Source organism: Eublepharis macularius, chromosome 8, assembly GCF_028583425.1.
Source record: "Eublepharis macularius isolate TG4126 chromosome 8, MPM_Emac_v1.0, whole genome shotgun sequence".
NCBI lineage: Eukaryota > Metazoa > Chordata > Lepidosauria > Squamata > Eublepharidae > Eublepharis > Eublepharis macularius.
This window is the reverse complement of record NC_072797.1, coordinates 68,257,667-68,285,191: the sequence shown is the minus strand read 5'-3', so window position 1 is coordinate 68,285,191 and position 27,525 is coordinate 68,257,667.

Here is a 27,525-nt window from a genome sequence, read left to right as displayed (position 1 = left end):
ATTTAACCCTTTCTTGGCTTTTAAAGCCAGGAGAAATAAGCAGTAATGTTACAACACAGCAACATTACAACTCATTCCTGGCTTTGAAAAAAAGAGGGAGTGTGCACACTCTCGAAGGGAGGACGGGGAAAGCAGCCATTTAACCCTTTCCTGGCTTTTAAAGCCAGCAGCGAATAAGCAGCAAAGTTAGGAAATGTTCCTGGCTTTGAAAAAAAATAAGAGAGTGCTTGCATACCCAGGAGGGAGGAAGCAAATGGAGAAGCAGCCTTATGACCCTTGCCTTGCTTTACTGATAAAAATAGCAAACCAACAAAAGGAACCCCCTGGCTATACAGACAACACAAGTACAACAACCAGGGTCACAAAAATTAATCATGCAAGGTTGATATAAATTTTTGTATTAAATCCAAAGTGCAACAGTGCAGAGGTGCAATATATATCAAACAAGATTTAAAGTGCATATATATACAAGAAGAGGTAGTCTATCGGGTAGACAATAAATATATTTCTATATACAATGAATATTCTGATGGTGGGAGAGTGTAGACAGATGGAAGAATGCACACAGGAAATGTCCATATGTCCAAGAGGTAACTATCGGTGCATGATTAATTTTTGTGACCCTGGTTGTTGTACTTGTGTTTACTGATAAAAATGGCAGAAAAGGAGTTCAGAGAGCTGAGGAGGGTGGGAGTGGTTAATTCCGCACAGACCAATCAGCTCCCAGGGAAAAGGGAAGAGGAGGAGAAGAGAAGCAGAAGGGGAGTATAGAGTTCGCACTGACATTAATTGGGCCTGATGCAATCTGGCAGTGGCTTCAAAATAAAATTGCAGTATGTCTGCAGGGGGGTGGGAATTGGGGATACCACAAACAAACATTGGTACTAAGTCCCATGACTACCTTGCAAAGATAGGAAAGGGGAGGTAGGCATTCTAGCTATCTATCTAAGTTAGGATAGAGAGTGATTCTGAGAGCATATGTTCTCGCCAAAGTCAGAGAAAGAGAAAAAGATAGCATGAAGAAAAGAAAGCAGCTGGAAATAGGAAAATCCCTGAGATAAGCATTCTGGGTAAACAAAGAGACAGCAGTAGAAAAGGCAATAAGAAGGATACAGAGGAATCTGACCTGCTGTATTAGCTCTATTGCACCCTCTTGAGTACGGATGTGCTTGGTGCAAAAAGACTTGCACAGTCCTTCGCTTCTAACCCCCATTCCAAAAGCAAATAATGAAATACAAACATAATCATCCTCTTAGCTGCAGTGTTGGAAGCCATGTTTTCCAAAATGTGGACTGTATGAAGATGAAATGTGACAGAATTACTATAGTAATTTAAAAAGCTAGATTATGAAAGGGGATGACAAGAGCAGTGCCACAAGTGTGTCACAAAGACTATTTGACCTATTAATCTAAATTTGCTTTCCTCTTTACTGAAACAGGAAGAAATGACTGGCAATTGTGTTTATTTCTTAGGCTGTGTTGCACAAACTAGGCCCATATTTATAATGTCTACTACTGAAGCTTAATTTCATGTAACTATTTCTCCATTTTTATTTTGAAACTTTTTTCTGGTCTGGCCTTATAGAATGTTTCTTTTGAACAATCCTAAAGTAGTGAGAAAGCGCAGGAGTCCCGTAGCACCTATAAAACTAACAAAATTAGTGGTGGGGTATGAGCTTTTGTGAGCCACAGCTCACTTCTTCAGATACAAAAGCTCATACCCTACCACTAAGCTCATACCACTAAAATTGTGTGATGACGTCATTGTGCAAGTACCAGGAGTATGCATGTGCGAAGAGAAGATTCAGGAGAGTGCAGGTTAAGTGCCAGGTCCCTCCCTCTCCTACTGGGAGGGTATAGGGAACTAGCAACCCTCTCAGGATCAGTCAGAATTGCAAGACAGATATGAGTGTCATTTGCATATTGGTGACAACCCATCTCAAATCTCCAGATGACTTCACTCAGTGTTTCATGGAGATGTTAAAGAGCATAGGGGACAAAATGTAACCTTTGCAGGACTCTGGGCCAAGCTACACATGACGAATGACACTTGAACGGCAAGTGGATTGAGTGGAGGGCAAGTGAACAGGGAGAAATACACTTGCCGTTCAAGTGTCATTCGTCATGTGTAGCTTGGCCCTCCGTAGGCCAAAGGCCAAGGGGCTGAGCAGCAGTCCCCTTGCATTACTTTCTGAAACCTACTCTCTAAGTAGGACGCAAAATAGTGCCTCACAATCCCAACCTGGAAAGGCAGTAAGGTTATTGATTCCAGTTTGGGAAATTCCTGGAGATTTGGGGGTGGAGCCTGAGTAGGGGACAGAGCTAAGCAGGGATGTAATATTATAAAGCCCATCCTCCAAAAAAAAACATTTTCTCCAGGGAAACTGACCGCTGTAGTTTGGGGATTAGTTGTAATTCTGGGTGAACTTCAAGTCCCACCTGGATGTTGGTAACCCTAAAAGGCAGTCCAAAAGAATATCATGATTGATGGTATTGAAAGATGCTGAGAGGTCCAGGAGACTCAACAGAGTTATATTCACTCCTCCTGACACTCAAAGCAGGTTATCCACCAGAGTGACCAAGGTTGTTTCAGTCTCATAACCAGGCCTAACACCAAACTGGAAAGGATCTAAACAATACACATCATCCAGGAAAGCCTGAAGATGTCAAGCCACCACCTATTCAACCACCATGCTCAAGAATGGAACATTTGAGACTGATCAATAGTTGTTGAAATCTCATGGGTAAAGGTAAGCTTCTTTAGAAGTGGATGCACCATAATTTCAATCCTGGCATAACCTCTCCCCTTCTCAAGGAGGCATTTACTACTGATTTAAGTATCAGATTTAAGTAGCTAGGAAGGGCAAGGCTCATACAAGCAGGTGGTAGGCCTCTAATGTCCAAGGATCCTATACCCATCTTCAGACTGAAAGGGATCTCAAACAATTGGACATCTAGCCACCATCTAACCCTGTCACTACTAATGCAGAGTACAATTCAGAATGGATGCAAGAGATTTTATCTGCAAAGTGCTGAACAAAACTGTCATGGCAGAATACTGAACAGATCACCTTCTCCTACAGGCCAGATCCCAACAGGCCTCTGACTGGAACAGCTACACTGGCCTACACTATGCAGATGTAATGGTGGCAAAAACCTATTGTTTCTTTGCTGCTATCACTACCATGGACTACACTTTAAAATGAGCTTTCGCCTGTGTCTTATCAGATTCTTCCCAAGTCTTCCTCCTCAGTTGTTCTAGCCATGTTTTCATCATCTGTAGCTCCTCAGTAAACTAAGGGGCTCCCTGGGCTCTATCACTCTATCAACTGCTGGAGTCATTTCTTCATTCCAGAAGTCAACCAGGGCATTAACAGAAGCAACAGCAATATTCCAAGTTGCCTGCCAGTGGTGGATGATTGCCAGGGGGTTTGTCTCCTCAGTAATCGGCAGGCAATGGGGCAAACCCCTGGGAGATTGCCTGCCACCAGCAGATCTGTCCATAACAAGGAATTGTCATCAATTCCTCCACCCTCAGATTACTTTCCTTCTGGCCAGATCAAAATACCAGATCAAAAGTGTAACTTACGCAATGTGTAGGACCAGTTATTACCTGAGACAGGTCCATGGTTATCATGGAAACCATGACATCCTGAGCAGGTCTTGATAAAACATCCTTGGCATGAATGTTGAAATCCTCCGGGACAACACTTGTGAACACATGAAGCTGCCCTGTACTGAATCAGATCTTTTGTCCATCAAGATTAGTATTGTTTATTCAGATTGGCAGCAGCTCTCCAGGGTTTTGAGATCTTTAACATCACTTACTACCTGATCCTTTTAACTGGGGATGCTGGGAATTGAACCCGGGACCTTCTGCCTATCAAGTAGATGCTCTACCACTGACTCACAGCCCCTTTCCTAGGTGTCCTCAACCCCCCCCCCCCAAACTACCTCACCAACAGAATCCCAATCCTGTCTCTAAATCCCAGGCTAGGAACATCAGCAAGTTGTAAAGCTCTTCGTATCATGCATGCTTTTATTGATTTGTATTTATTTATTGGCTTCTATGAGCTTTATTGAGCAACTACAGAACATGTTGAATTGCAAGGAGGAGGCAACACTCCACAGGGGTGCTGGCATAGTAAATGCTTCATGACTAAATTACAGGGATATATCAGTGTTCCTTAAAAGGAAAGGAAAGATATCTAGTACCCTGGTGATATATATGGAATATGTTCTGACAATCACAGCCAATATTCAAGATGGGGGAAAAGACTGAGCAGGTATTATGGTGCAGGGAGATGATGCAAGCAGGGCTTATAATGCGTTCCCATGCTTAGCATCAGTGCAATGAGCAAAAAGTTGTAATTAGTATTACTCTGCATCTTACATAACTGTGACTGCTGTAAAACTTCCCATTGCCTGACATCATGCATAGTTTCCTAAAGATCATACAGGCAGTGCAGATGTGAGGCATATGTCTAATGGCCAAGTTTAAGCCTTGGGGCACACCAGTAAGGAAGATTTTGGAAGGTTCCTTCTCCTGCAACAATGTGGAACTGGCTGAGCAGATGATAGTTTGCTGCTTTGTTAGGAAGCTCCGGAGAACATTCTTGGTTCTGAATAATTCTGCAGTGTGTATAAAATTCTCCATGTGTCTCAGTATGATGCCGTGTAGTTATGTAGTTTTTCCATTTCTGGATAGAAGATTGCTCAAATAACAATCTCAAAACAAAGTGCTCTTTGTATTGTCGAAGGCTTTCACGGCCGGAGAACGATGGTTGTTGGGGGTTTTCCGGGCTGTATTGCCGTGGTCTTGGCATTGTAGTTCCTGACGTTTCGCCAGCAGCTGTGGCTGGCATCTTCAGAGGTGTAGCACCAAAAGACAGAGATCTCTCAGTGTCACAGTGTGGAAAAGATGTAGGTCATTTGTATCTACTCAGGAGGGGTGGGGTTGAGCTGAGTCATTCTGTAAGAGTTTCCCAGGGTGTGGAATGCTAATGGCGGGAGGCTTCACTGTATCCTGAGAGCAATCAAACCCAGGATGAATCAAACAACCAAGGAAAAACAGTCACCTACAGGAAAAGTGTTTTTGCCATATATCAAAGGAATTACTGATCAGATGGGAAAGCTTATGGAAAAGCATAACCTTCAAGCAGTATTCAGACCCACCCGAAAAATACAACAGATGCTACGATCAGCAAAAGACAGCAGAGACCCCCTCACCTCTGCAGGAGTATACCGTATACCCTGCAGCTGTGGACAAGTTTACATCGGGACCACAAAGCGTAGCATCCAGACAAGAATAAAAGAACATGAAAGACACTGCAGACTTGGACAGCCTGAAAAATCAGCAGTGGCTGAACATAGCCTAACTCAAACAGGGCACAGTATCTTATTCCAGGACACCAAAATACTGGACAACACTTCCAACTACTTTGTCAGACTGCACAGGGAAGCCATTGAAATTCACAAGCATAAGCAAAACTTCAACAGGAAAGAAGAAACCTTAAGAATGAACAGAGCATGGGCTCCAGTTCTGAAAAACACCAGGCCAACAAAACACTCCACACCCGACAATAGCCCTGCAGAGAAGATTAGCACATCAAGCACCAATCCATATGCAAAAGAACCTCCTCAGGATACAGTGAAGCCTCCCGCCATTAGCATTCCACACCCTGGGAAACTCTTACAGAATGACTCAGCTCAACCCCACCCCTCCTGAGTAGATACAAATGACCTACATCTTTTCCACAATGTGACACTGAGAGATCTCTGTCTTTTGGTGCTACACCTCTGAAGATGCCAGCCACAGCTGCTGGCGAAACGTCAGGAACTACAATGCCAAGACCACGGCAATACAGCCCGGAAAACCCCCAACAACCAAAGTGCTCTTTCCTGTACAACTGCCTGTGCATTGTCTCTGCACAAGGGAGTGGAGATTTTGTGCAGGGGGACTGAATACTACTCTCACGTTTATATAACCTTTCATAAACCTCAGTTTTGACATTTTATTTGAAACTTCTTGGTTTCCTCTATCTTTCTTCAGCATCCAGTTCTTTCTGGAAGGCAGAAAATATCCAGTGCCCCAAATGCACATAGTTTGAGGGATCCTAAAAATAAGAACGGTATATAAGAAAAACAATGAAAAGGGAGAATAGGGTGATAGCATGGTACTGTCAGACTGATACGACCCCTTTCTTCCTCTTGGGGTAGGTTTGGTCTTTAAGCCTTTTATTCTTGCCTCCTCTTGGTAGATTGCTGCCCCCAGGAATTAAATTCCACAATAACTTAATTTTTTCCTTTTAGTAACGCGCCCAAGGGCCAGGCTTTTTCGTGGTGGCCCTGAGGAAAGGAATGGGATATAGGAATGACAGATACTTTGGGATATAAGAAAAACGAAGTAAACTTTTATTTTTATAAGAAGCGTATTGGTTTCATATTATTTCTAAAACTTGATGGTTTCAAAAAAGTAGTTCTCAATTCTTAAAGATACTTTACTTAAACCCAGTCACACAGATCTTCTCTCAGACTTCACACACAGTTTGCCTGCTTTTGATATTAATTTCTCTGTTACAAGTAAGCAGGGGTCAATTTGTAGAAAAAGAGCTGGAGGAACTCATTAGCATGACTCATTAGCATATGCCACGCCCCATTGACATCACCAGAAATGATGCATAACTGATTTGCATATGTCACACCCCCTGACATCACCTATCCTGGCTGTTTTGGACCCAATCCTGGCCATTCAGGGCCTAAATGGCTGAAAAGGGGCCCAAAATAGTCAGGATCAGGCTGCTGCTGAACAGGAGAGTGATCCACCACCCGTCAGAGGCCTGATTCCGGCCGTTTCGTCCCCAATCCAGGACGAAACGGGCACAAAATGGCCAAGAGTGACCTCTTTGGGGAACTGCCGGAACTGCGTTCCTGCATGTTCCCCCTCGAAATGAACCCTGCAAGTAAGACCTTTTCTCAGGCGTGCACACAGTTTGCCTGCTTTTCCCTGAATGAATGTTCTTTCACAAACACACAGTTCAGGCTTCCACACAGGTTATATTTCTCTCAGACAACATAAACAAGCTTGGGCTGCACTTGCCTGCTTTCTCCTGACTAAATATTTTCTCTCCACTCTCAGTCTAAAACTGCATTCACTCTGACACTCCCACACTCTCAGTCATCAACCAATCATATCACTCACTCATCCCTCTCTTTCACCCTCACTCTTCATCTATACCACACGAAGCATTTAAAGACACATACACACATTTACTTAAAATCATTACACAGACCCATAAACAACTGCAATAAGAAGGGACGTCAGAGTCACATTGATTGCTCTGGTGCTCATGTAACAACAGCATAAGGCCACAGGATGTAAATTAGCTCCAATGGGCTTGAAAAAGACTGCCTCTAAGGGTTTATGGTCCAACTGGACTAACACTTGGGTGCCAGACACACACTGGTGGAATTTAGTCATAGCAAACACAATTGCCAGAAGTTCCTTTTTGATCTGTGTATAGTTTTGCTCAGCCTCTGTCAGTGCTCTAGCAGCATAGGCAACAGGTTGTTTCTGCTGAAACAGGCATGCTCCTAATTCATCTTTGGCTGTATATGTTTTGTATTTCAAACTGTGTCCGAAGTGGTATTTCCCATTCCACTGTTAGCCCCCCGTTCCCTCCCCCACCCCAAAAGATAGCTCTAGTAAGAAAGTTAAGGTATTTTCACCACTGCATGGAAGAAGACTACTTCAGAATGTGTGTGTGTGTGTGGGGGGGGTAACCTGATTGAAAACACTTCTATGGCTGTTTCACACGTCCTTAAACCGACAGCCCAGTCACCAAACACTAGCAGCATTTCTTCTTCACTCCACACGTCTCCAATTTCAAACCGGTAGTAAGCTGTTCGGCTTCCTTTTTTTGGCACCTATTCAGGGATGCAGGAAAGTATGGGGAATTGCATTATCAGAAAAGGCACTGAAAAAATGGAAGTCAAACAGCCTGCTACCAGTTTGAAATCGGAGATGTGTGGCGTGAAGGAGAAAAGCCCCCAGTGTTTGGTGAGTGGGCCGTCTGTGTGGAAACGGCCTATGTCAGAAACTTCCTAGCAAGTGGAAACTACACACCACAGGGACAGCCTATTAAAACCTCCTGGTAAAAGAACAGGAACTTAGAATGTCAATTGCTAGTCATTATCAGGGCCAGTGCGCCCATTGAGGCCAGGTAGGCGGTGGCTTCAGGGTGCGGGGTGCCGGAGGGAGTGCCGGAGGAGGCGCAGGGGGCGGGAGCGCACGCCATGGAGCTGCAGCCTCCTAGCCCTCCCGTGCCGTGCTGCCTCCACCGCCGCCGCCGGCACACGCCCCTGGCCGGGCACAGCAGCCGCGGGCAGGCGTCTGTGGCAGTGCAGGGCAACCGAGCGGGAGAGCTTGGAGGCCACCCACGTGCCGTCCCAGCTGCCTGCCGCAGCGATCAGGCCGGTGGCGTGCGTGCACCCGTGATGATGTCACACATGATGTCATCACGCAGGCTGGTGCGTGTGCGCTCGCGCGTGGGGGGGGCGGCTGGCCGGCTGGCTGTGGGTGCCGAAAACCCTGGCGCCACTGCTGGTCGCTATATGAACAATATGACAGAGATGTAAAATGCTTTTGCAGGTCCTCTCTCTTGTTATCCATTTGTGGTTTCAGTAACACAGAAAAACAGCCTTTGTTGCCTCTGAATACTACATGCCCAAATGGATTTGGACAGCTGATTCACTCTTTCTAGATGCAGCCTGTAGATGATGCATGTCTTAGAAGTTGGTGCTATTTCTGAACTGAACTCTGCCCTTACATCTCTGCTGCTAACTTTTGGATCACGCCAAAGTACTACTGGAGGCTGCCATGTGTATATGCTCACAACAAACGGACTGATGGTTCTCCGTGCAATGTGATCAACCGAGTGAGACAAATATAGAAAATCCTCAATTACTGCTTTATAATGTGCAAAGTGCTCATATAGTGAATTTCATATACAGCATGCCCAAAATGCATCAACTTTGAAATACAATTGATAAATATATACAGAATAAATATGAGTATCAACTAGAATGGCACACAATACATAATAAATACTACTACTATATCCCTGCCTCTGGGACACTGGGAGAATGTGGACAGTGTTGAGTTGTATAGCAGTTTACGTTTATTATTCTTACCATCTATTATTTTCTCACCTACCTGTTGACACATAGTGAAGAGCTTACACGTGATCCATATGAATGATCAGTATGGTGTGAATAATATAAGCAAAGTGTGCTTGAATGAGTACACACCTCTGGAACGACATTGTGCACAGCTGTCCACTGAAAGACTTACTATCAGGTTGTTTGGAGTAAGATTACAAGCACACTTCATTCCATATGTCCCGGAGGAGTACTACAGGGATATATTAGTAGTATTTATTGGATATTATGTGCCATTCTACTTAATATTCATATTTATTCATATTTATTCTGTATATCTTTATTGTATTTCAAAGTTGATGCATTTTGGACATGCTGTATATGAAATTCACTATATGAGCACTTTGCACTTTATAATGCAGTAATTGAGGATTTTCTATATTGGTTCTACTGGGTTGATTGCATCCCACAGGGGACCATTGGTCCATTTTTGTTGAGAACTTTTGGATCATGGCTAATGGCTGCCTAACAATGCTCGGTCTTCAAAAACTCTCCAGCACAGCGCTAAACAGGCGGAGTGAGAGCATCCTTCTGGCGTGTTTTAGGACATCATCGCCCCATGATGCCGCTCTCATGGTGTGATGACGTCATAAAACGCACCAGAAAGACGCTATCACTCCGCCTGTTTAGCGCTGTGCCAGTGAGTGTGGATTCAGCCTATATCTGTGATGCTGGACAGGTCTATTTTTGTCTATCTTCTATGTGTTTATGAAGTGTGCTAACATCTATTTTAGACAGTATTGATGTTATATAGACAGTAGATGTTATAAATAAAAGCTACTATGTCATCTTCTGTTTTCTTTTAAACACATCATATAGAAGTTGACCCTTTAAAAAAGTACCTTATGTAAAATCTAGAATTACAGGCACATTTCTACATGACAAATTTACACCAGTTTCAAGCTTGTTTAATAACCAGGCTGCCTCATATGAAGCCCTGGGTGAGTAGAAGCCCTGGGTAAGTAGAACTAGTATGATCTAATGAATTTTCTGCACCCCCATAAAACTATAATTCTTTGTGGAAAGCCATGAGGGGTTAGGGTCAAACTGGGAGTTCTGTGTTTGGAGCTCCCAGTAATTGTTCAAACTTAATTTCCTGATTCAGTTTGGATCAGGGCTATGGCAGACAGGGAGAAGAGATTCAGGCCTTCCTTCTAATGATGTATTCCTTATCTGAAGTAGCCCTAGGAAGCAGCTATTTGTACCTTTAGGGTGAACTTACAGGCTGATATGGAATCCCACAACACAGCTGAACTCCATGGTATTTTTGGTGCAACATTTTCTGAAGTAAGGTGTCTCTATTATCTTTTGGAGGATTTTATAACCTCAAAATTGAATCCCCACTTTGCCACAGAAGTTGACAGGATGACATTGGGACCAGTCTCTGTTAGTCTAACCTACCTCACAGGCTTTTTGTTGCAAGGTTACAGTGTGTATGTAGAGGAGAACAAATTGGTTTTTTCCCTTTTTAAAACAGGTGTTTCTAAAACCTGGAGTTTTCCCTTTCATAAACCTACATTGTAGTCATGGCTGACCCTATTCTGCAGACCTGCATAGAGGCTGGTCACTTTGAATATACTGATGATATCTCAAAACTCATTTTTCCTTTAGTCACTCACTAGAATCTGAATTAGGGACAGATTGGTCATTGTGGCCATCATGGAAAGACTTAAAACTTTGACGCTGACTAAGAATGCTGTGTTACACCTACAAATTACCATCATGGCGTAGAATGGCAGAAGACTCTGCTTGGTATGTATAGTATTAGGTTTAAATAGATCTTCATTATTTTATCTGTCCTTTTACAAACTTTCCAAAACATAACCTCTTTATGCATATTCTTCCTAATTGTGTGGTGTTTCTTTACTCCTCTGCTTCAACCTAAACCAGTGCTCAGACCAGTTTGGCCCAGCTATCTTTGTAACTTTTATGGACACTCAGCAGAACTGATTCTCAGGCAATGTCTGGTAAAGCTCAATGCTTGTTTTCCTCAGCCTCTGGGCTAGGACTAGGCAGTGTTCAGGGGTGGTCTTTTAACTCTGGGTTTTTGATCCTCAATTCTATTGACTACCCTGTCCAGCGGTTTTCTTTACACCTTATGAGGACAGAAAGCTAACAATTAACTCTTATGTAAAAACAGTCTCTTTCCCTTCTATGAATCAGAGACATCATCAACAAATTGCATTAATCTGTATGATTATGCGCTGTCCGGTGTCAGAGCTAACCTCCCCCCCCCCCAACGCATGAGGGAGTGTGTTATTACATCCTGTACATCTGGTTTATTCTGTCTCAGCAGCTGCATTGGCTTGGATGTCAATACATTCTTACACTATTTCCTTTGATTTTGGACCTCAGAAATTTACAGAAAGTGCTGTTTGGCTTTTCTCCAACAATTGTCCTTGCACTGTTGCTTACCAAATCCGACTCAAGCAAACAATAAACCACATTGTTTCCTGTGAAGATATGAATTTTGATGCTTTCATAAAAATGATCATTTACTATGTTGTTATGAAGCAATATTAAATTTCAACTAGATGTGATTGTCCTTAAGATCTTTGGTCTTTAGAGGGGACCTCAGATTCTGAGGCAGGGAAGCAAAATGCTCCGAGCCAGCCTCAGTGCACAATTTGGCATACATGGGTTGGCCCTTGTATCCATATTGGTTTTTAGCATATGCCTATTTGGAAATTATTCATGCATAAAAGTCACTCTGTTATTATCAAGTGAGAGTGTATTAGGATTGCCAACCTCCAGGTGGGCCCTGGAGATCTCCCAGTTCATCTCCAGACTACAAATATCAGTTTCCCTACTTTGGAGTGGAGACTCTGTGGCATTATGGTTCACTCTGACCTCCCTAGGCTCCACCCCTAGGTCTCCAGGAATTTCCCTACCCAGAGTTGGCAACCTCAACATACATGCTTATGTGCTGAAAGATTGCTCTTGAGAAAGCCTGCTGACTGTTTGAAATCCCCCCCACCCAGGATTTTAGTAGGGTTGCCAGGCAGCAGGAGGGCTTGGAGTGGGGACATGGGGGGGCAGGGTACAACATTGGCAATGTCACCAATGTCACTGTTCTTAAACAAAAAATTCTCCTGCCACTGCAACAAAGCTTGCCAGTGGGAGGCCCAACACACCTGGTTCTTAAGGATGCGCTGAATCTTTTTGTAAGAGGAATAAAACCTGGTCTACACATTTAGCAGAATGAGATGGAAATGCAGTGGTAGAGCTCTGGATATTCCATTTCATATTGTAAGTATCAATATGACATTTTTCGCTGCTTTTGTGAGTATAGAAACTTGACTGTAAGCATAACAAAGAGCAGGTTAAGCCAGCATCCGTTAGCAGCAGGGAGTGTTTTACATGGAAGAACATTAAAAAAGATATCACCCAACAGCAATCTGAAATGAACCATCCCCCATTTTAGGATTCTAGCCATATTTATTCTTCTCCGCAGGTCTAACAAACAAAATCAGTGTGGCGCTTCATAATTGAAATCCTAGGTGTGCATAATCAACAAAAATTCACAAGTAAAGTCCAGGGCTAAGGCCTATTACACTGAGATATTACCCACTCCTCTGGCATCCTTCCCACTGCAACACAGAACCATTTCATTTCCCACAGCATCTTAAATTACACTGTACCCAGTTTGCACCAGAGATGACAAAAATTGGCAGTACGCTTTAGTAAGCAATTTCCCCTCTACTCTTAAATATTTTTATGATTTGAGAAATGACCATTGGGAATATTGCAACCAAGTCATAAACTACAGATTGTCTAGGCCAGTCAATTTGGAACTGTGCAGATTAAGCAACAAAAATAGCCATTTGGAATGCAACTGCCAGTTCTGGTTGTTTTCAAACTCATGTGGGACATTCTCAGTTCAGAAGAGTCCCATCCAGCAAGCACACAGCTGGCACAGCACATTTAGCAACAGAGTTATAATTCTTAGAGCCTTCACATTTAACATACAATGTGTTATGATCACCTTTTTTGCGGTTCAGTTGGTTAGATCCAAGATTCTACGAATGGAGAACATCTACATAAGGAGTTCTTTCCCACCTTCTCCTGCCCCTGGTAGCTCTCTGAACCCCTCCCCCAGCGCCACTGAGAGTTGAGATCCCCTCCAGAATAGTATGCCATGCAGCACAGGAGAACTACAGCAAGCCCCCCAAGCTGATCCCCCCCACTCCCAGCTGCCACCTCTGCACTGCTCACCTGGCTGCTGTGAGGGAAGTAAGGTTGCCAGGTCCCCTTCCCACTCACCCCCAGTGGGAGGGCAGGGACCCAGCGCTTACCTTCCTGGTGCTCCTGTGATCATCCTCCCCCATGCTAGCATGATGATGTCACTTCGGGGAAGTGACATTATCGTGCAAGGCTGAGGAGCATGCACACGCTTTGCAGTGGGCCAATTTGGGCCCCAAATGAGCCAATTGGGCTATTTGGAGCCCAAATCGGCTTGCTGCAAAGCACAGGAGCACTGTCCAGGTGGCATGATAACGTCAGTAACAATGTCATGCTGGCCCTGGGAACACGCCCAGCAGGCCTGTTCCCAACCTTTCTCTCTACTAGCCAGGTAAGCGGTGGTGACTGGTGAGAGGTGAAAGGTGGGAGCAGGGGATCCCCCACCCCCACTGGGGGAATGAGATCCCTAGGGGGAGGCACTTGTGCAATATCAGAATTGATATTAGTAATCCATGGGAGTGTTCAAGCCCTTCTAAGGAAATATGCCCCCAAGGGGCAGTGCACTGCTTCCAGAAGCACTGCAATACTGGACCGATGTATGGAGGGCAAGAAGAAATTGAGAAGGGTATTTGCCTGGAAGGGAGCGTGTTTCAGGCTTCTCCTAATGCCAAAGAGGGAAAAACCCCAAGGGTTTTGCACAGCCATTTGTGAAACAAAACGGCAGGGAAGCTGCCAGGAGGGAATGAAGCAGTAGCATTTTAATCCTTCCCTGGCTTAACTTTAAAAAAAATGAGAGTGGAACAAGCACGAAAAGTACATTTACCCCCAGAACTCCACCACCAATTGCCTCTCCAGTGGGCATGGGACAGCCCAATCAGCAAATACAGGGAGGTGGGGATGGGTTCCAACATTGCAATGTGACAATGCATGCAATTTTTTAAAAAATGACATTAGCTCCAGCCCCAACAAAATGCGGCTCCAAACAGACACATCTCAACTCATCAGCAGACACCAAACTGCCTCGAGGTCATGCAGTGCAGAATGATGGGACCTCAAGCTGTTTCAGCACCCATTGGCATGAACATTCAGCATCACCAGCTTAAAGTGAGCTGCGCGGAATGGGCCATTGAAAGGACTTGTTGCTGTGGAGTTTAATTGCCCTCGTCCTGTTTGTTTACCAGAGGTTTTACTTTTGGGACTTAAAACATCACCTTCCATAAAAAATATATAATTTTAAAAACTTAAAACAATATCTGTATGTGATCTCGATCTCCATATCTCTACGATGCTAAAAATGTAAAACAAGAGTATTACCCTTTTGGCTCTGGTTTGGCAAGGAATTTCCTGATCATCTGGAGGAAACAATAGAGAGAATAGCATCCCTGCTCTTGTCAACCCCATTATGTGAGTATGCAAGGTGGTTGTGGCTCCTCTGTTCTCTCTACCTATCTGTCAGGGCTGACAGGGCTTCTGACAACAGTTGAGAGAAGCTACGTGGATTGTGTAAAGTGTAATGAAGGCCTAAAATACCATAATTATAGTGAAAAGACTGGAGTTTCCCCGTCACTAAACAGAGAACCTGTGAATTAAAAATTAAAAAAGCTTGATTGTATTACAAGTATTAGGAAACCTTGAACTCTGTAGTATATATATTGTACTGCTGCATGTTATGAATGGTTTCTCATGATCACAGTTTTCAATGACTTTGGAGTACCTTTGAGAGAAATTTTATATGATCCTGGAACAAGAAACCTAGTTCAAAGCAGCCTGCTCTTTATACAAAAGCACTATGAAAACCATAGTAAGAATTCTGGTGCTATTATTCTATTCTAAACCACATTTAACTTAATGGGCTTGTTTATTGGCAAAATCACATATGAAATATTTGCATTATGCTAGAATGTTAACTGTAGCTGATTTCAGCTATGAAAAAATACCCAGAGATATTAACGGTTTACAGGAATTCGGAAACAAGCAAAATTTAAAACATTTCTAGTATCAATTAAGTCGGAAATGCTAGACATGCAATCCAGGGTGTGAGCCAAAGAGTGCCCAAAAACTTGTTTGCTTAAATCAATGCATTAATATCAGTTTGAGGCTGCAATCTTATGCACACTTAGGTGTAAATCCATCTTAGTTTAGTGAAATAATTGTATTTAGTAATTTGGGCTTAACCAACGTATGGATTATAGTCTTTCTGAGTACATTAATGGTTTCCCAAAAAGGGAGAATAGCAATAGCTGACTGATTCAAACCTGAGTTCATTTTCAGGTACTCTCATTATCAGGTACTCTCATTATCAGTTGATTTTCTATTCCTTGGCTCAATCATCAACTGAAAGAGAGACTGAAATGAAGCAATCAGAAGAAGATTGAGACTTGGAAGAGCAGCTATGAGGTAGCTAGATAAGTTCCTTAAAGATAAAGAGGTCTCTCTGGGGAACCAAGATCAAGATGGTATTCCCCATTGCCATGGGATGGGATGGGATGGGATGGGATGGTATTCCCCATTGCCGTGTATGGATGTTGGACAGTGAAGAAAGCTGACAGGAAGAAAACTGATTCATTTGACATGTGGTGCTGGAGGAGAGTTTTGCGGATACCATGGACAGCCAAAAAGACAAATAAGTGGGTACTAGATCAAGCCAGAATTCTCCTTAGAAGCTAAAATGACAAGCTAAGGCTATCGTACTTTGGTTACATCATGAGAAGACAAGATTCTCTGGAAAAGTCAATAATGCTAGGAAAAGTAGAACGCAGTAGGAAAAGAGGAAGTGTTAAAATGAGATGGCTTGACTCAATAAAAGAAGCTACGTCTTCCCGTTTGTAGGATCTGAGCAAGTCTGTTAATGATAGGATGTTTTGGAGGTCTTTCATTCATAGGGTCATCATAGGTCGGAGGCAACTTGACAGCACATAACACACACATACGTTATCAGATATAATCATTCTTGAACTTTACCCCCCCCCCCGTATTTTTACTATCATTCAGGCTTATTATAATTGCCTATGCAGTTGTACAGTATGTTTTATTAACTTCTAATAGAATAATTGTAAGGATTAAAGGTTATATTATTTTGATCTTTGGAATCTAATCTTGCTTCTTAGTCTTTCCTAGCTCTCAATGGGAGACTCAATCATAAAATCAAACAGGTTTTGTATACGATGAGGATCTCACTCTCTTTGTGTACAGGTTGGAGAGGGCCTGTTCCTCCTCCTTGCACCTCTATTGCTTCAGCTGTAAGCTGGAGATCTGGGAAAAAGTAAGGCATCAGATGCTTCAAGGTGAGGTGAAGGCGGGGTTGGGGGTTGGGGGTGGCTCCGCTTGCCATGAATGGTCTGGCACACTGCAACATTCCCAACACAGCAGCATCATGCTTACCCAGCCTGGCAGTGGAGAGAAGGAATTAGGCTGCAGTCCTTTGGGGAGCCCCTTACAGACTTTCCCCACAACCATGGCCTGATTCCTCACTCCCCCCCCCAATAAATACTCAGGCATAATGCTCCCAGTGTCAGTCATATGGCTATTTAACTGTCCAGTCCTAAACAGAGTTGTACCCTTCCCATCCCATTGAGTTCAGTGAATTTAGAAAGGTGTAAATCTGTGTAGAATTGCACTGTTAATGTATAAGACCAGTAGTTTAAATCTACACTGCAGAGTAGAACCCTAGCTATCACCATGGCTCTCTTTCCTCGGATGGGTTCTCATGCTCAGCATAAGCTGTCATATCCCAATGCTTCAATTCATACAACTCCATCTGACTGTTCCTTGTCTAAAAGGAACTATAAAATAAAGTTAGCACGCATAATGGTGTTCTAATTATTCCTTGAGAACTAACTGGAATTGGCTGAATGTGACACACTACTCAGGGGTGCCATGCAATATAAGCCACCATTCTCATTTGGTCTGCCATTAGTTTAGTTGTGCTTCCTACTAATATTATTTGGTTATGTCAGAGAATCCAAAACAAATTGAGTCAATTCCAGACCACTATGAGTAGTTTATACTGGTGAAGTCAGAAAGATTTATGTCTGGCAAAACGTATTATTTCTAAGGTTTTGGCTTGTCATCCAGTAGATGATAGTGTCTGCTGCAATTTTGTCCTGACAGTATATTTACTGAGTCTGTATGACGTGTGAGTCTCTCTACACAAGATATCTTACATGGGAATGCTCAAGTGAAAAATCTTGCATTTGTTCTCCCATTCTCTAGGGAGACAGAGTACACTTGAATATAGGGCCAAACAGAAAGTAAGTAACTTGAGTGTCTCTGTGTAAAATGTCTTGTGTGATGCTGTGTGACAGCTTCGTGGTTAATGCTAAATCAGCGGCATGAGTAACTGGGCTATAATTTGTGCTTTCCTACTATGTTGGTAGCAACAATTACCAGGTTCAGTTCAAGGTACTGGATAACAGTCCTTCATGGAGTTGGGCCCTTACAGCTGTAGAGTCACCTCTCTTGCTATACTGCACTGACAGCTTGGCCGATTCCAGACGGCCCTCCCCATGCCGAAACGTCGCGCGTCGTCGCGCGGAAAACACGAAATATCATGTTTTCTCGCGTGAGTTTTGCGCGACGTCGCGCGACATCGTGCAAAACTCGTGCGAGAAAACGCGATATTTCGCGTTTTCTGCGCAACGACGCGCGACGTTTCGGCATGGGGAGGGCTGTCTGGAATCGGCCCTTCACACATTTGAGCAAAGCCTTCTGAAGGTGCCACACTGCAAATGGATAAACTTGACAGCTGCCCAAACATACATTCTCTGTTATTGTTCCCACTTTGTAGAACAGTCTGCCTATGGAGATGAGGAAGGCCCCCACACTTCTATCACTCTGCAGAATGATCAGAAGGGCATTTTTATAAAAACAGTAGTTTAATGGAATGGTTTAAGAGGAAACAGGTTTGTATACTATTGCATGATTTCTTGTACACATTATCATACACATTATCATTAACTATAGTTCTGCTCTTAAAATGATTAGATTTGTAGACTATTTCATGGTTTCTTGTACGCATTATTGTGCTCCTACTATGTTGTGTTCTACTTTTGTAATTTCATTCTCTGCATTGTTTATGGTATGTCATGTCCTCTGCTTTTTATTTGTGTCGTTTTCTAATTTTGTAATCTTAGTTCTATTGAACTGTTTGTTGAATGTCTTATACCATCTTATTGCTTTGTTTTGTATTTTGCAGTTTGCCTTGAGTCTCAGGGAGAAAAGTGATAGATAGATAGATAGATAGATAGATAGATAGATAGATAGATAGATAGATAGATAGATAGATAGATAGATAGATAGATAGATAGATAGATAGATAGATAGATAGATAGATAGATAGATAGATAGATAGATAGATAGATAGATAGATAGATAGATAGATAGATAGATAGATAGATAGATAGATAGATAAGGTTTGCAAAGTGTTTTTCTCCATTATTATTTTGTTTTTTCTTGGGAATGATCATGGGTTTAAGCTGTCAGTATGAAGTTCAGTGGAATCAAACAGCTTTGCTGAAAGGGCACTTGAGCACTTGGCTTCTCATAGTATCAAAAAGGCATAATGCTGTGGGATATCTTAAGCTAAATAAAAATGGCAGATATTTAGAATGCTTATGCTATTTATTAGAAGACCTAAAGGTAAATGGTATTCCAAGAAATATGGACCTGTAGTCACTGCATTGCTTTTGTCCTAGGAAGGTGTATAACACAATGCATGATGTGACAACCTAAAGCTGTGTATTTTCTCATCATCGACATTACCAGCTAAGTAGATGAGGTGCTGATGGGGAAATAGCACAGTGATGTCATGTTATATGTTGAGCTACACCATATGTTGCCAGGTATATATAAAACATTCATCGAGGACTAAATGTTGACCATCATGTTTCATATCAGGAGGTAAGTGAGTTGACTTTCTAGTTTAATAACCTTCTAAGATCCTGGCTGTATATTACATTCATCGTGTGAAAAGTAACCGTATGTAAAAACAGGATCTGACCTTTAGGAAGAGTCTGATCTGAAGAGTCATCATGACCTGGGCTGATTCCAGATGGCCAGAAATTGCAGTTTTTCTGCGGAAATAATCGCTTACCAGCCATGCCAGCGTTCACTTTCGTCTCTATCCGTTTTGTCTCGCAGCGTGCCGTGCCGTCCCGCTTCCGGATGTTCGCACGACCAACTGAGGTAGCCAGGATTGGTTTTTTCCTCCCCGTCACAGTTGACGTCGGCGGCCTTCATTGGTTCGCGTTTTGGTTTTTTAAAAAAAATTTTTTTATGTATTTTGCGCAAACGCGCAAATGCGCAGGTATGCGAATACGCAGCGTCGACGAGGCGGTTGGTGATTGGTCAGTGGATTCTCACGAAGTGCATTGGTTGGTGATTCTGTTCGAGATTCTCTATTGCTACTTTGGTGCGTTGTGAGTTGTAGAGCCTGAGATGGCGCCCGAGAGAGAACTCTTTCTCATGATGGTGCGGGTGGTGATTCTCCTGCTGCAGAGCACGATGGCGCTGTGCCATGCGCATCTGTGGCACGTTCTGAGGAGGAGAAGGGCTGTCCCGCTGATTTTCCACAGTGATAATTCGGGTACAGCTTCTCGAAGGTCCACTTTGCGAAGAATTCGTCTGCAGTAGCGATGGTATGCACTTGCGGAAATCAGAGAGCACCGAGACTGCTGGGTCTATCCCCGCAGCCGGGACTGGTGGGAGCGCATAGTACTACGTGTTTGGGACGACACGCATTGGATCCAGTGTTTCCAAATGAGCAGGGGGACCTTCATGGAGCTGGTGGATGTGCTTAGGGCGACCTTGGAGCGACAGTCTACCAACATGCGTGAGCCCGTATCTGTGGAGAAGAGGGTGGCGGTGACGTTGTGGTGCCTTGCTACTGGTGAATGCTACCGCATTGCGGCGGATCACTTCGGTCTTGGGTTATCCACTGTGTCCGATGCTGTGTTGGAGGTCTGCTTCACCAATGAGAAGGAGCTGCTTTCAAAGATGGTGTGCCTCGGGGACAAGGTCGGGAAGGTGACTGATGGCTGCACGTGGGCACTTCGCATGTGCTGATGGTAATTTTTATGGTTTTCTTGATTTGCGCAGCTGCGAAATACAGTTCTTTAAGTGGGCCGCAATGTTTGCACGGACATGACCGCAGCGGCGGTCTGGGGAGTGTTTTTTTATTTGCGATGCCGCGCATGTCTGAATTTGGGTCAAGAGTGATCCTTTTTGCTCGGTGTTTCAGATCATGGATGGGTTTGCTGCGCTGGGGTTCCCTCATTGTGTCGGGGCAATTGATGGCACTCACATCCGCATCAGTCAGCCGTGTGGAAAGCCGGACCAATATGGGAATCGAAAGAACTTCTCCTCCATCTTGCTGCAGGGGACAGTCGATCACACTGGCCGTTTTGTGGACGTGGAGGTGGGCTGGAGTAGCAAGAACCACGACGCCTTCGTCTTCTGCAACTTGGCCCTCTGTGCGGCAATGGACACTGGGGAATCCATCCCTGAGGGTACACGGTGTTTCAATGCCACCACTGATGATCTCGGATGGTGCGTATCCGATGTGACACTGGCTGATGAAGCCGTATGGAAAATTTGCTGTCATGCCGGAACAGAAGCACTTCGACCGCTGCCTGGCACGGGCGAGAAATAAAGTGGAATGCAGTTTTGGCTGTCTGAAGGGACGCTGGCAGTGCCTCCTACATCAGCTGAAGGCCAGAGAGGAGAACGTGGTGACCTTTGTTACCGCATGTGTGATCCTGCACAACTTGTGTGAGGCTAAGGGACATGCTGTGCTTGGTTCACTGAGGGATCCCACGCCCTTGACAATGCCCGGGGAAGGTCTGGAGAATGGGGCGAATGACCAGGGGATGTTGGAGGAGGGGAAGGAGGTTCGTGACGCGATGGCGGCCTTCATGTTTTCCAGATGCAGACGGTGATGCTCTGGTTTTCCTCGGGGGCTGGGGAATTCATGTCAATCCATTGGTGCTCTTGCCATGAACAGTTTGTAGTGACAATAAAGAAGTTTGTTTACAGTTTCCGGTGGACTCTCTGTGCCTTTCGATGTCCGTTCCTGGGTTTGTGAGGCGTGGGGTGATGGGGGAGTGGGGACTGGGTGCCCTGTGCGTGGGGATAGAAGGGCAGATTGGGCCACATTTGTGCGCATGCGGAGATGCGGTGGCAAATATTGTCCGGCGAAACTGGCAACACTTGATATCCGGCTTGTATAACACGGTTCCCCACCCACCCCTCCACGTTTCATAGAGACCCCAGCGAGAGACTGCCCTCCGTGCAGAGTGGTGTGGGGGGATGCCCGATGAATTAAGTATCTTGCTTTGCTGCCGGGGAATTCTGTGTTCTATCCTGTGCCACTGTTCCACTGTTGCGGAAATTCGAACACAAGGAAATTATTATATCGTGGGGCGCCTGCTGATCCAAATGGTCCCTTAGACGGTTGTGGTTCCAACTTTGCGTGAATGTGCAAACCGGCTTATTGGAGATTGATGGTTTTCCATAGGAAAAACAAGTGGCAGGGGGTGAGGGAAAGCCCAGCCGAATAGCCAAATATAGTAAACCATTGCGGTGATCTACACGGTGTGCCGCCCAAAATTAGACTACAGTGAACAGTGGCAGGGGGTGGGGGAAAGCCCAGCCGAATAACGGGTCCAAAGCAGTCGATGGGGCCCACCGTGGTTGCCGCCGAAAGCCATTTCAAATTCGCGCATGCGCAGTTGCACTGCCGCGCGTTTTCGCAGATGTGCACCCGCAGGATCCAAAATGGCTGCAAGCAAGGGCCGCTACTGGAGGGATCGGGAGGTCAAGGCCCTCCTTGACCTCCTTCTCCAGAGCGGGCGGGCCTCCTGCGTGATGTGCAGCCACCACCTGCCGACAAAAAGCCTCTTCACCAGGGTTGCCCGTCAACTGGAAGAGAAGGGTTGGCCTCGATCCGCGGACCAGTGCCGGTCCAAGTTTAAATGGATCAAGGCTGACTTCTTCGGGACCCTGGAGCAGTGGCAGGGGATACCGCGAATGAGTGCTAGGCCGCCCTTCTTTGCGGAGATGCGACGTTTCTGGGAGGCGGTGGGTCGGCTGAGTTGGGAGGACAGTAGGCACGCAGGTAAGTGGCGGTGGGGGTTGCAAGGGGTGCATGAGGGGCCTTGGTGGGTGGGGGTGGCATATCTCTTTGCCTGCAAACAATGTTGTCCCCCCTCCATTCTTTACCCTGGCAGATGTGGGGTGGCATGTGTGGCTGGGAGAGGCGCTTGGCATGCACAATGCCCCCAAACTTTACGGGGGGCAATCTCACACCTGCCCGTCCACTCCATGCTGCAGCCAAGCTTGAGCCCACTTTGAGGAGTCCCATTGCGTGTGGTGGCAAAGATGCTTCAATGATGCCCCCCTTTTGGCATTAATCCCTATTAGCGATATGAGACAGGCCAATGCAGCCTAAGTTGCACCCAACCATCAGGTGCCTGAGGCGCAGTACTACACGGGGGTCCACCATGAAATCACAAATGCTGCGCCCCATTAGAGCATCAGCCACACCGACAGGATGCTAGGAGGTGAAGATGAGCATCGTGTCATTGCTTGGCACCCAGGCACTGTTTTGTGGCCATTGGTGAAACTGGAGGCTGTGATGTGGGGGCACCCAGGCACCAGCCAACTGTTCCCCCTCCACCCAAAGAGATGGCAGGCAAGAGTAACCAACAACCCACCCCAATCTCTTGCAGATGTGATGAGGGGGAGAGCGCGCTCGAGATCTGCGGGGCCAACTGAGGAGGAGGAGGAGGAGGAGAAGGAGGTTGAAGAGGCGGCCGGGGCAGAGGGGGATGACCATCAGCCCACGGTCGTGGAGGAGCAACTGGAGGCTGTGGTGGAGGCACCGGAAGGTGAGCAGTGCTGCCGAAATGATGGCCATGACTGAAAGCATGTCGGGAGAGGGAGAGGGGTCTGGTTCATCAGGGCAAGAGATGTTCCACCCTTGAGTGGCAACCACGCGACCCACCACGAGGAGGTCCTCCGGCCATGCCGCTGTGTGTTTCTGCTGTGAGGCGGAGTGCCACGCCGTGCTGGCACATGGCCTTGGTGCACCTGATGGCCAAAGCATCACTCCAGATTGCTGGAGTGACAACCACCCCACCCCAATCTCTTGCAGCGGTGCAGGGGGAGAGAGAGATTCCACTGCCAGAGCTGCCAGCAGAGGAGGAGGAGGGTGGTGAAGAGGAAGCCAGACTGGAGAGGGAGGTACAACCACCTCATGGTGAGGAGTGGCTACTGGAGGTTGTGGTGGAGGCACCGGAAAGTAAGCAGTGCTGGCACCGTTGATGGTGCTGCCCAGGAGCTCGCTGCCGCTGTGCAGTGACATTCTGACCGAAATGGGGTGTTGGGGGGTGTCGGGGAGAAAGGACAAGAAAGCTCGTGTGGTATCGGGGTGGGGGAATAAGATCCCTTACAGTTGGGGCGGTGGTTCCTTGGGGGGCAAGACGGGAGTGGTCTCCCTCAGACCTCCTGTGTTCCCAACTTGATTGCAGATACTGGTGGGTGGATGGGCCTTGGCATCCCAGAGGCAGCAGTAGAGGGAGACAATGGCGGCTCATACGGTCACGTGCAGAGCTGGCAACAACGGTCCACTGCACAGCAACCCGCAGAGGAACCTGGTGAGGGAACAGTATTGTCCACTGGTGGACGGCCCACTGAACCCCTTGGGACCTCTTCAGTACCACAAATCACTGGACTTGGATTTCTGATCCAACAGTGAAAACCTTTATTGTTTAAAGAAAACATATGTAAGAGAACTTTTAGCTCGGCACCCCGCGAGCAGGGGCCGTCCCAGCACCAATAACCAGTCAGACAACATTACCATACAGAAAGCATCAATTTTAAACGAACGGGTTGAATTTAGAAAAAAACAAAATGTCAGCATGCCACAAACAGCAGTTCATCCTGTGCTCTGGATTCACAGTTGTGACCACCTTTTCACTGTCCACAGTGTCAAGTGTTGGCGAGGGAACGTCCGCCACAATGGTTCCGGAGGAGCCAACCACCAGCGTGAGGGCAGCTCAGACATCAGGCAGCCAGCAGGGGACGGACAACGTCCTGCACGCCATTGAGGCGCTGGAGGGGCAGATCATGATCTCCCGTGAGAGAGTCTCTGTTTGGGTTTGGGGGTGGCCTGTGTTCATACGGAGGCGGTCGTTATATCTTTGTTTTTTCCACAGTGAACACCCTGCAGAGCAGAGTGGACACCGTGGAGCGCCTCCTGCTGTACCAGGGCGGGCCCTGGAGCGGCAGATGTCTGAACTGCAGTCCACTGCCGGAGAACACTGAGCGGATTTGGGGGGGGCATGTTTGTTTCAGTTGTTGTTTGTTGGGCAGTAAAAGTTATGGTTCAAAGCAAATGTCTGATTGTCCCTGCTTTGTTGCTCGGGGGGGTGTCCCTGGGGGGGGGAGTGCATGAATTTGTGAATGGTGTCTACAGGGTGAGGCGATCCCTGGACCTGCTCACACAGGAGCGTTTGGGAACACCTTGCCTTGGCTGATGAGCGGGGGAAGGAGGCCGGATGATTGCCCCCTCTTCCACTTCTCCCTGATCAAGCAGTGGAGTCGGAGTGCCGTTTGATACCACCGCAAGGGGGGGCCTCTCTCGAGCTGGTGCAACCGGTTGCTGCATCCGGAGCATGACCTCTCCAAGTGTTTGCAGTGTGCTGACGGCGGCACGCATCACCTCCAGGTTCTGGCTCCAAGCGCTCTGAAACATCGCCTGCTCCTGACGGGTGACCTCCATGAACTCAGCGTGCCACCTTGGAGCCTCGGACTGCTCCCTCCGCCGCTTGGCAATCTCCTCGCAGTGCTGATTGTCCGCCTGGCTCATCATCCTGTCCGCCGCCTCAGCACCCCCCTGGGCCCTCCGCTTTCGGTTCCCTATAGCCGAAAGATGTGTCCCGGGGGACAGCTGGGCCGCATTTGGGGGAGGGCTGCCTGAAGGAGAGTAAACAGCAGCATGGTCAAGTCAACAGTCAAGTCAAGGCCATACCATTTCCTAGCCATGGACAGATATGCAAGTTGCCGGGCCAGCCGCAGGGCGTGTGGCCCCCAAGGCCCAGGCATGCGATACGGGGTGTGTGCAGTACCTGGAGAGCCGCTGCTTGGTGAGGGCGGGCTGTTCTCCTTTTCAATATTGTCCTCTGTGCTGCTTCCAGAGCCGGCCTCGTTCTCATCTGCAAAGAAGACAACATTCTTAGACCTCACGGTGATTCACGGTCTGCCCTGGGAGGGGGGAGTTGGTCTGCCCCTCAGAGTGGCTGGTCCCCTTAGCCCCCCCCCCAGCACCCCCTGCCAGGGAATGCCTGGCCTGTGCTTGCAGTGGATTCTCAGAGCAGCACTCGACCAGAGAATCACAGGGTGCCCTGGGAGGGGGGTGTTGGTCTGCCCCACAGAGTGGCTGGTCCCCTTAGCCCCCCCCCAGCACCCCCTGCCAGGGAATGCCTGGCCTGTGCTTGCAGTGGATTCTCAGAGCAGCACTCGACCAGAGAATCACAGGGTGCCCTGGGAGGGGGGTGTTGGTCTGCCCCACAGAGTGGCTGGTCCCCTTAGCCCCCCCAGCACCCCCTGCCAGGGAATGCCTGGCCTGTGCTTGCAGTGGATTCTCAGAGCAGCACTCGCCCAGAGAATCACAGGGTGCCCTGGGAGGGGGGTGTTGGTCTGCCCCACAAAGTGGCTGGTCCCCTTAGCCCCCCCCCAGCACCCCCTGCCAGGGAATGCCTGGCCTGTGCTAGCAGTAGATTCTCAGAGCAGCACTCGCCCAGAGAATCACAGGGTGCCCTGTGAGGGGGGAGTTGGTCTGCCCCACAGAGTGGCTGGTCCCCTTAGCCCCGCCAACACCCCCTCCCTAGCATTGTCTGACCAGTCCGTCTCACCGTGTAAACCTCCCCCCCTTTCCCTCCTTCCTTTCCTGCTGGCAACAACGCTCCCCCTTTTTTTAAAAAAAGAAACCGGGTGCCACTTGCGCGCTCACAAGATTGCGGAAATTGAACTGCGCAAGTGTGCGCCAACGGAGCGAAAATCCACCCAAAGGCATGGTTAAGATTCTCCAGTCTGTAATCGGCCCCGGACTCGCCCCGGCCCACGCAGCACCTGAGAATCACGTCCAACCATGCCCTGAAACACCTGAGGCATCGGTTCATCCCTTAGCCCGAGTCCTCCCCTGCCACGTACCTGTTCCCGCCAGTCCACTCAGGGTCGCCTCGGGATCTCCACCTTAGTCCAAGAGAGTCTCGTCCCCGAAGCCACTGTGCCCTGGTAACAGAAAGAGGAGCGGACTCGTCATATCGTGTCTTATGTTCCCCTGGCCGAATCACCACCCCCATAACAACTGCGTTTTGACCCAGCCCCCCACCTACCAGATGGAAAAGGGGTTGATGTCCTTAGATGGTCCACGTTGATGGTGACCAGGTCATGGCTGAAAAGCTCCTTCGAGCCCTCCAGAAGCTCCAGAGGGCCTTCCCTCGCCCTGCCCTCCACCTCCAGCACAATACTTCTCACCAGCCACTTTGGGTTAATGCTTGCAACCCCCCTGAAAATGCTGTCCAGCTCCCTGAAGTAGGGGCAGGTTGTTGGCGCGTTCCCAGAACGGGCGTTGTGTGCCATCACCTTCTTGTACTCCAGGCGCATGGTTTTGGTCTTTGAGCGGCACTCTGTAGCCGACCGCTTGTGGCCCCTCTCAGCCATCTGCCTCGAGATTTTTTCAAAGTAGTCCAAGTTCCTATGGGTGTTTCGAAGAGCTTCCTGGATCTTCTCCTCCCCCCAGAAGTGTAGCAGATCCATTATCTCTCTATGTCACCAGGACACCCCCCGCTTCCCAGCCACTTCCCCTCCGCTGGCCATGCTGCTCCTAACACCCAGCTATGGCACGAGCACCTGCGTGTGCACCTGTGGCTGCGTGCTGGGATTTCTCTGCAACCTAGAATGTCCCCCCCCCAAAACGCCCCTCCAATCGGTGCACAAGTCTGCAGGACAAAGGTCACCAATACGTGGCAGAGTTGGATTCTTTGAGGGTGACAAAATGGTGGCAGCAAGAAAAGCCTCACGCGAGAGTGCGCATTTCAGGAGGGCTAAACCAATAAAATTGCGC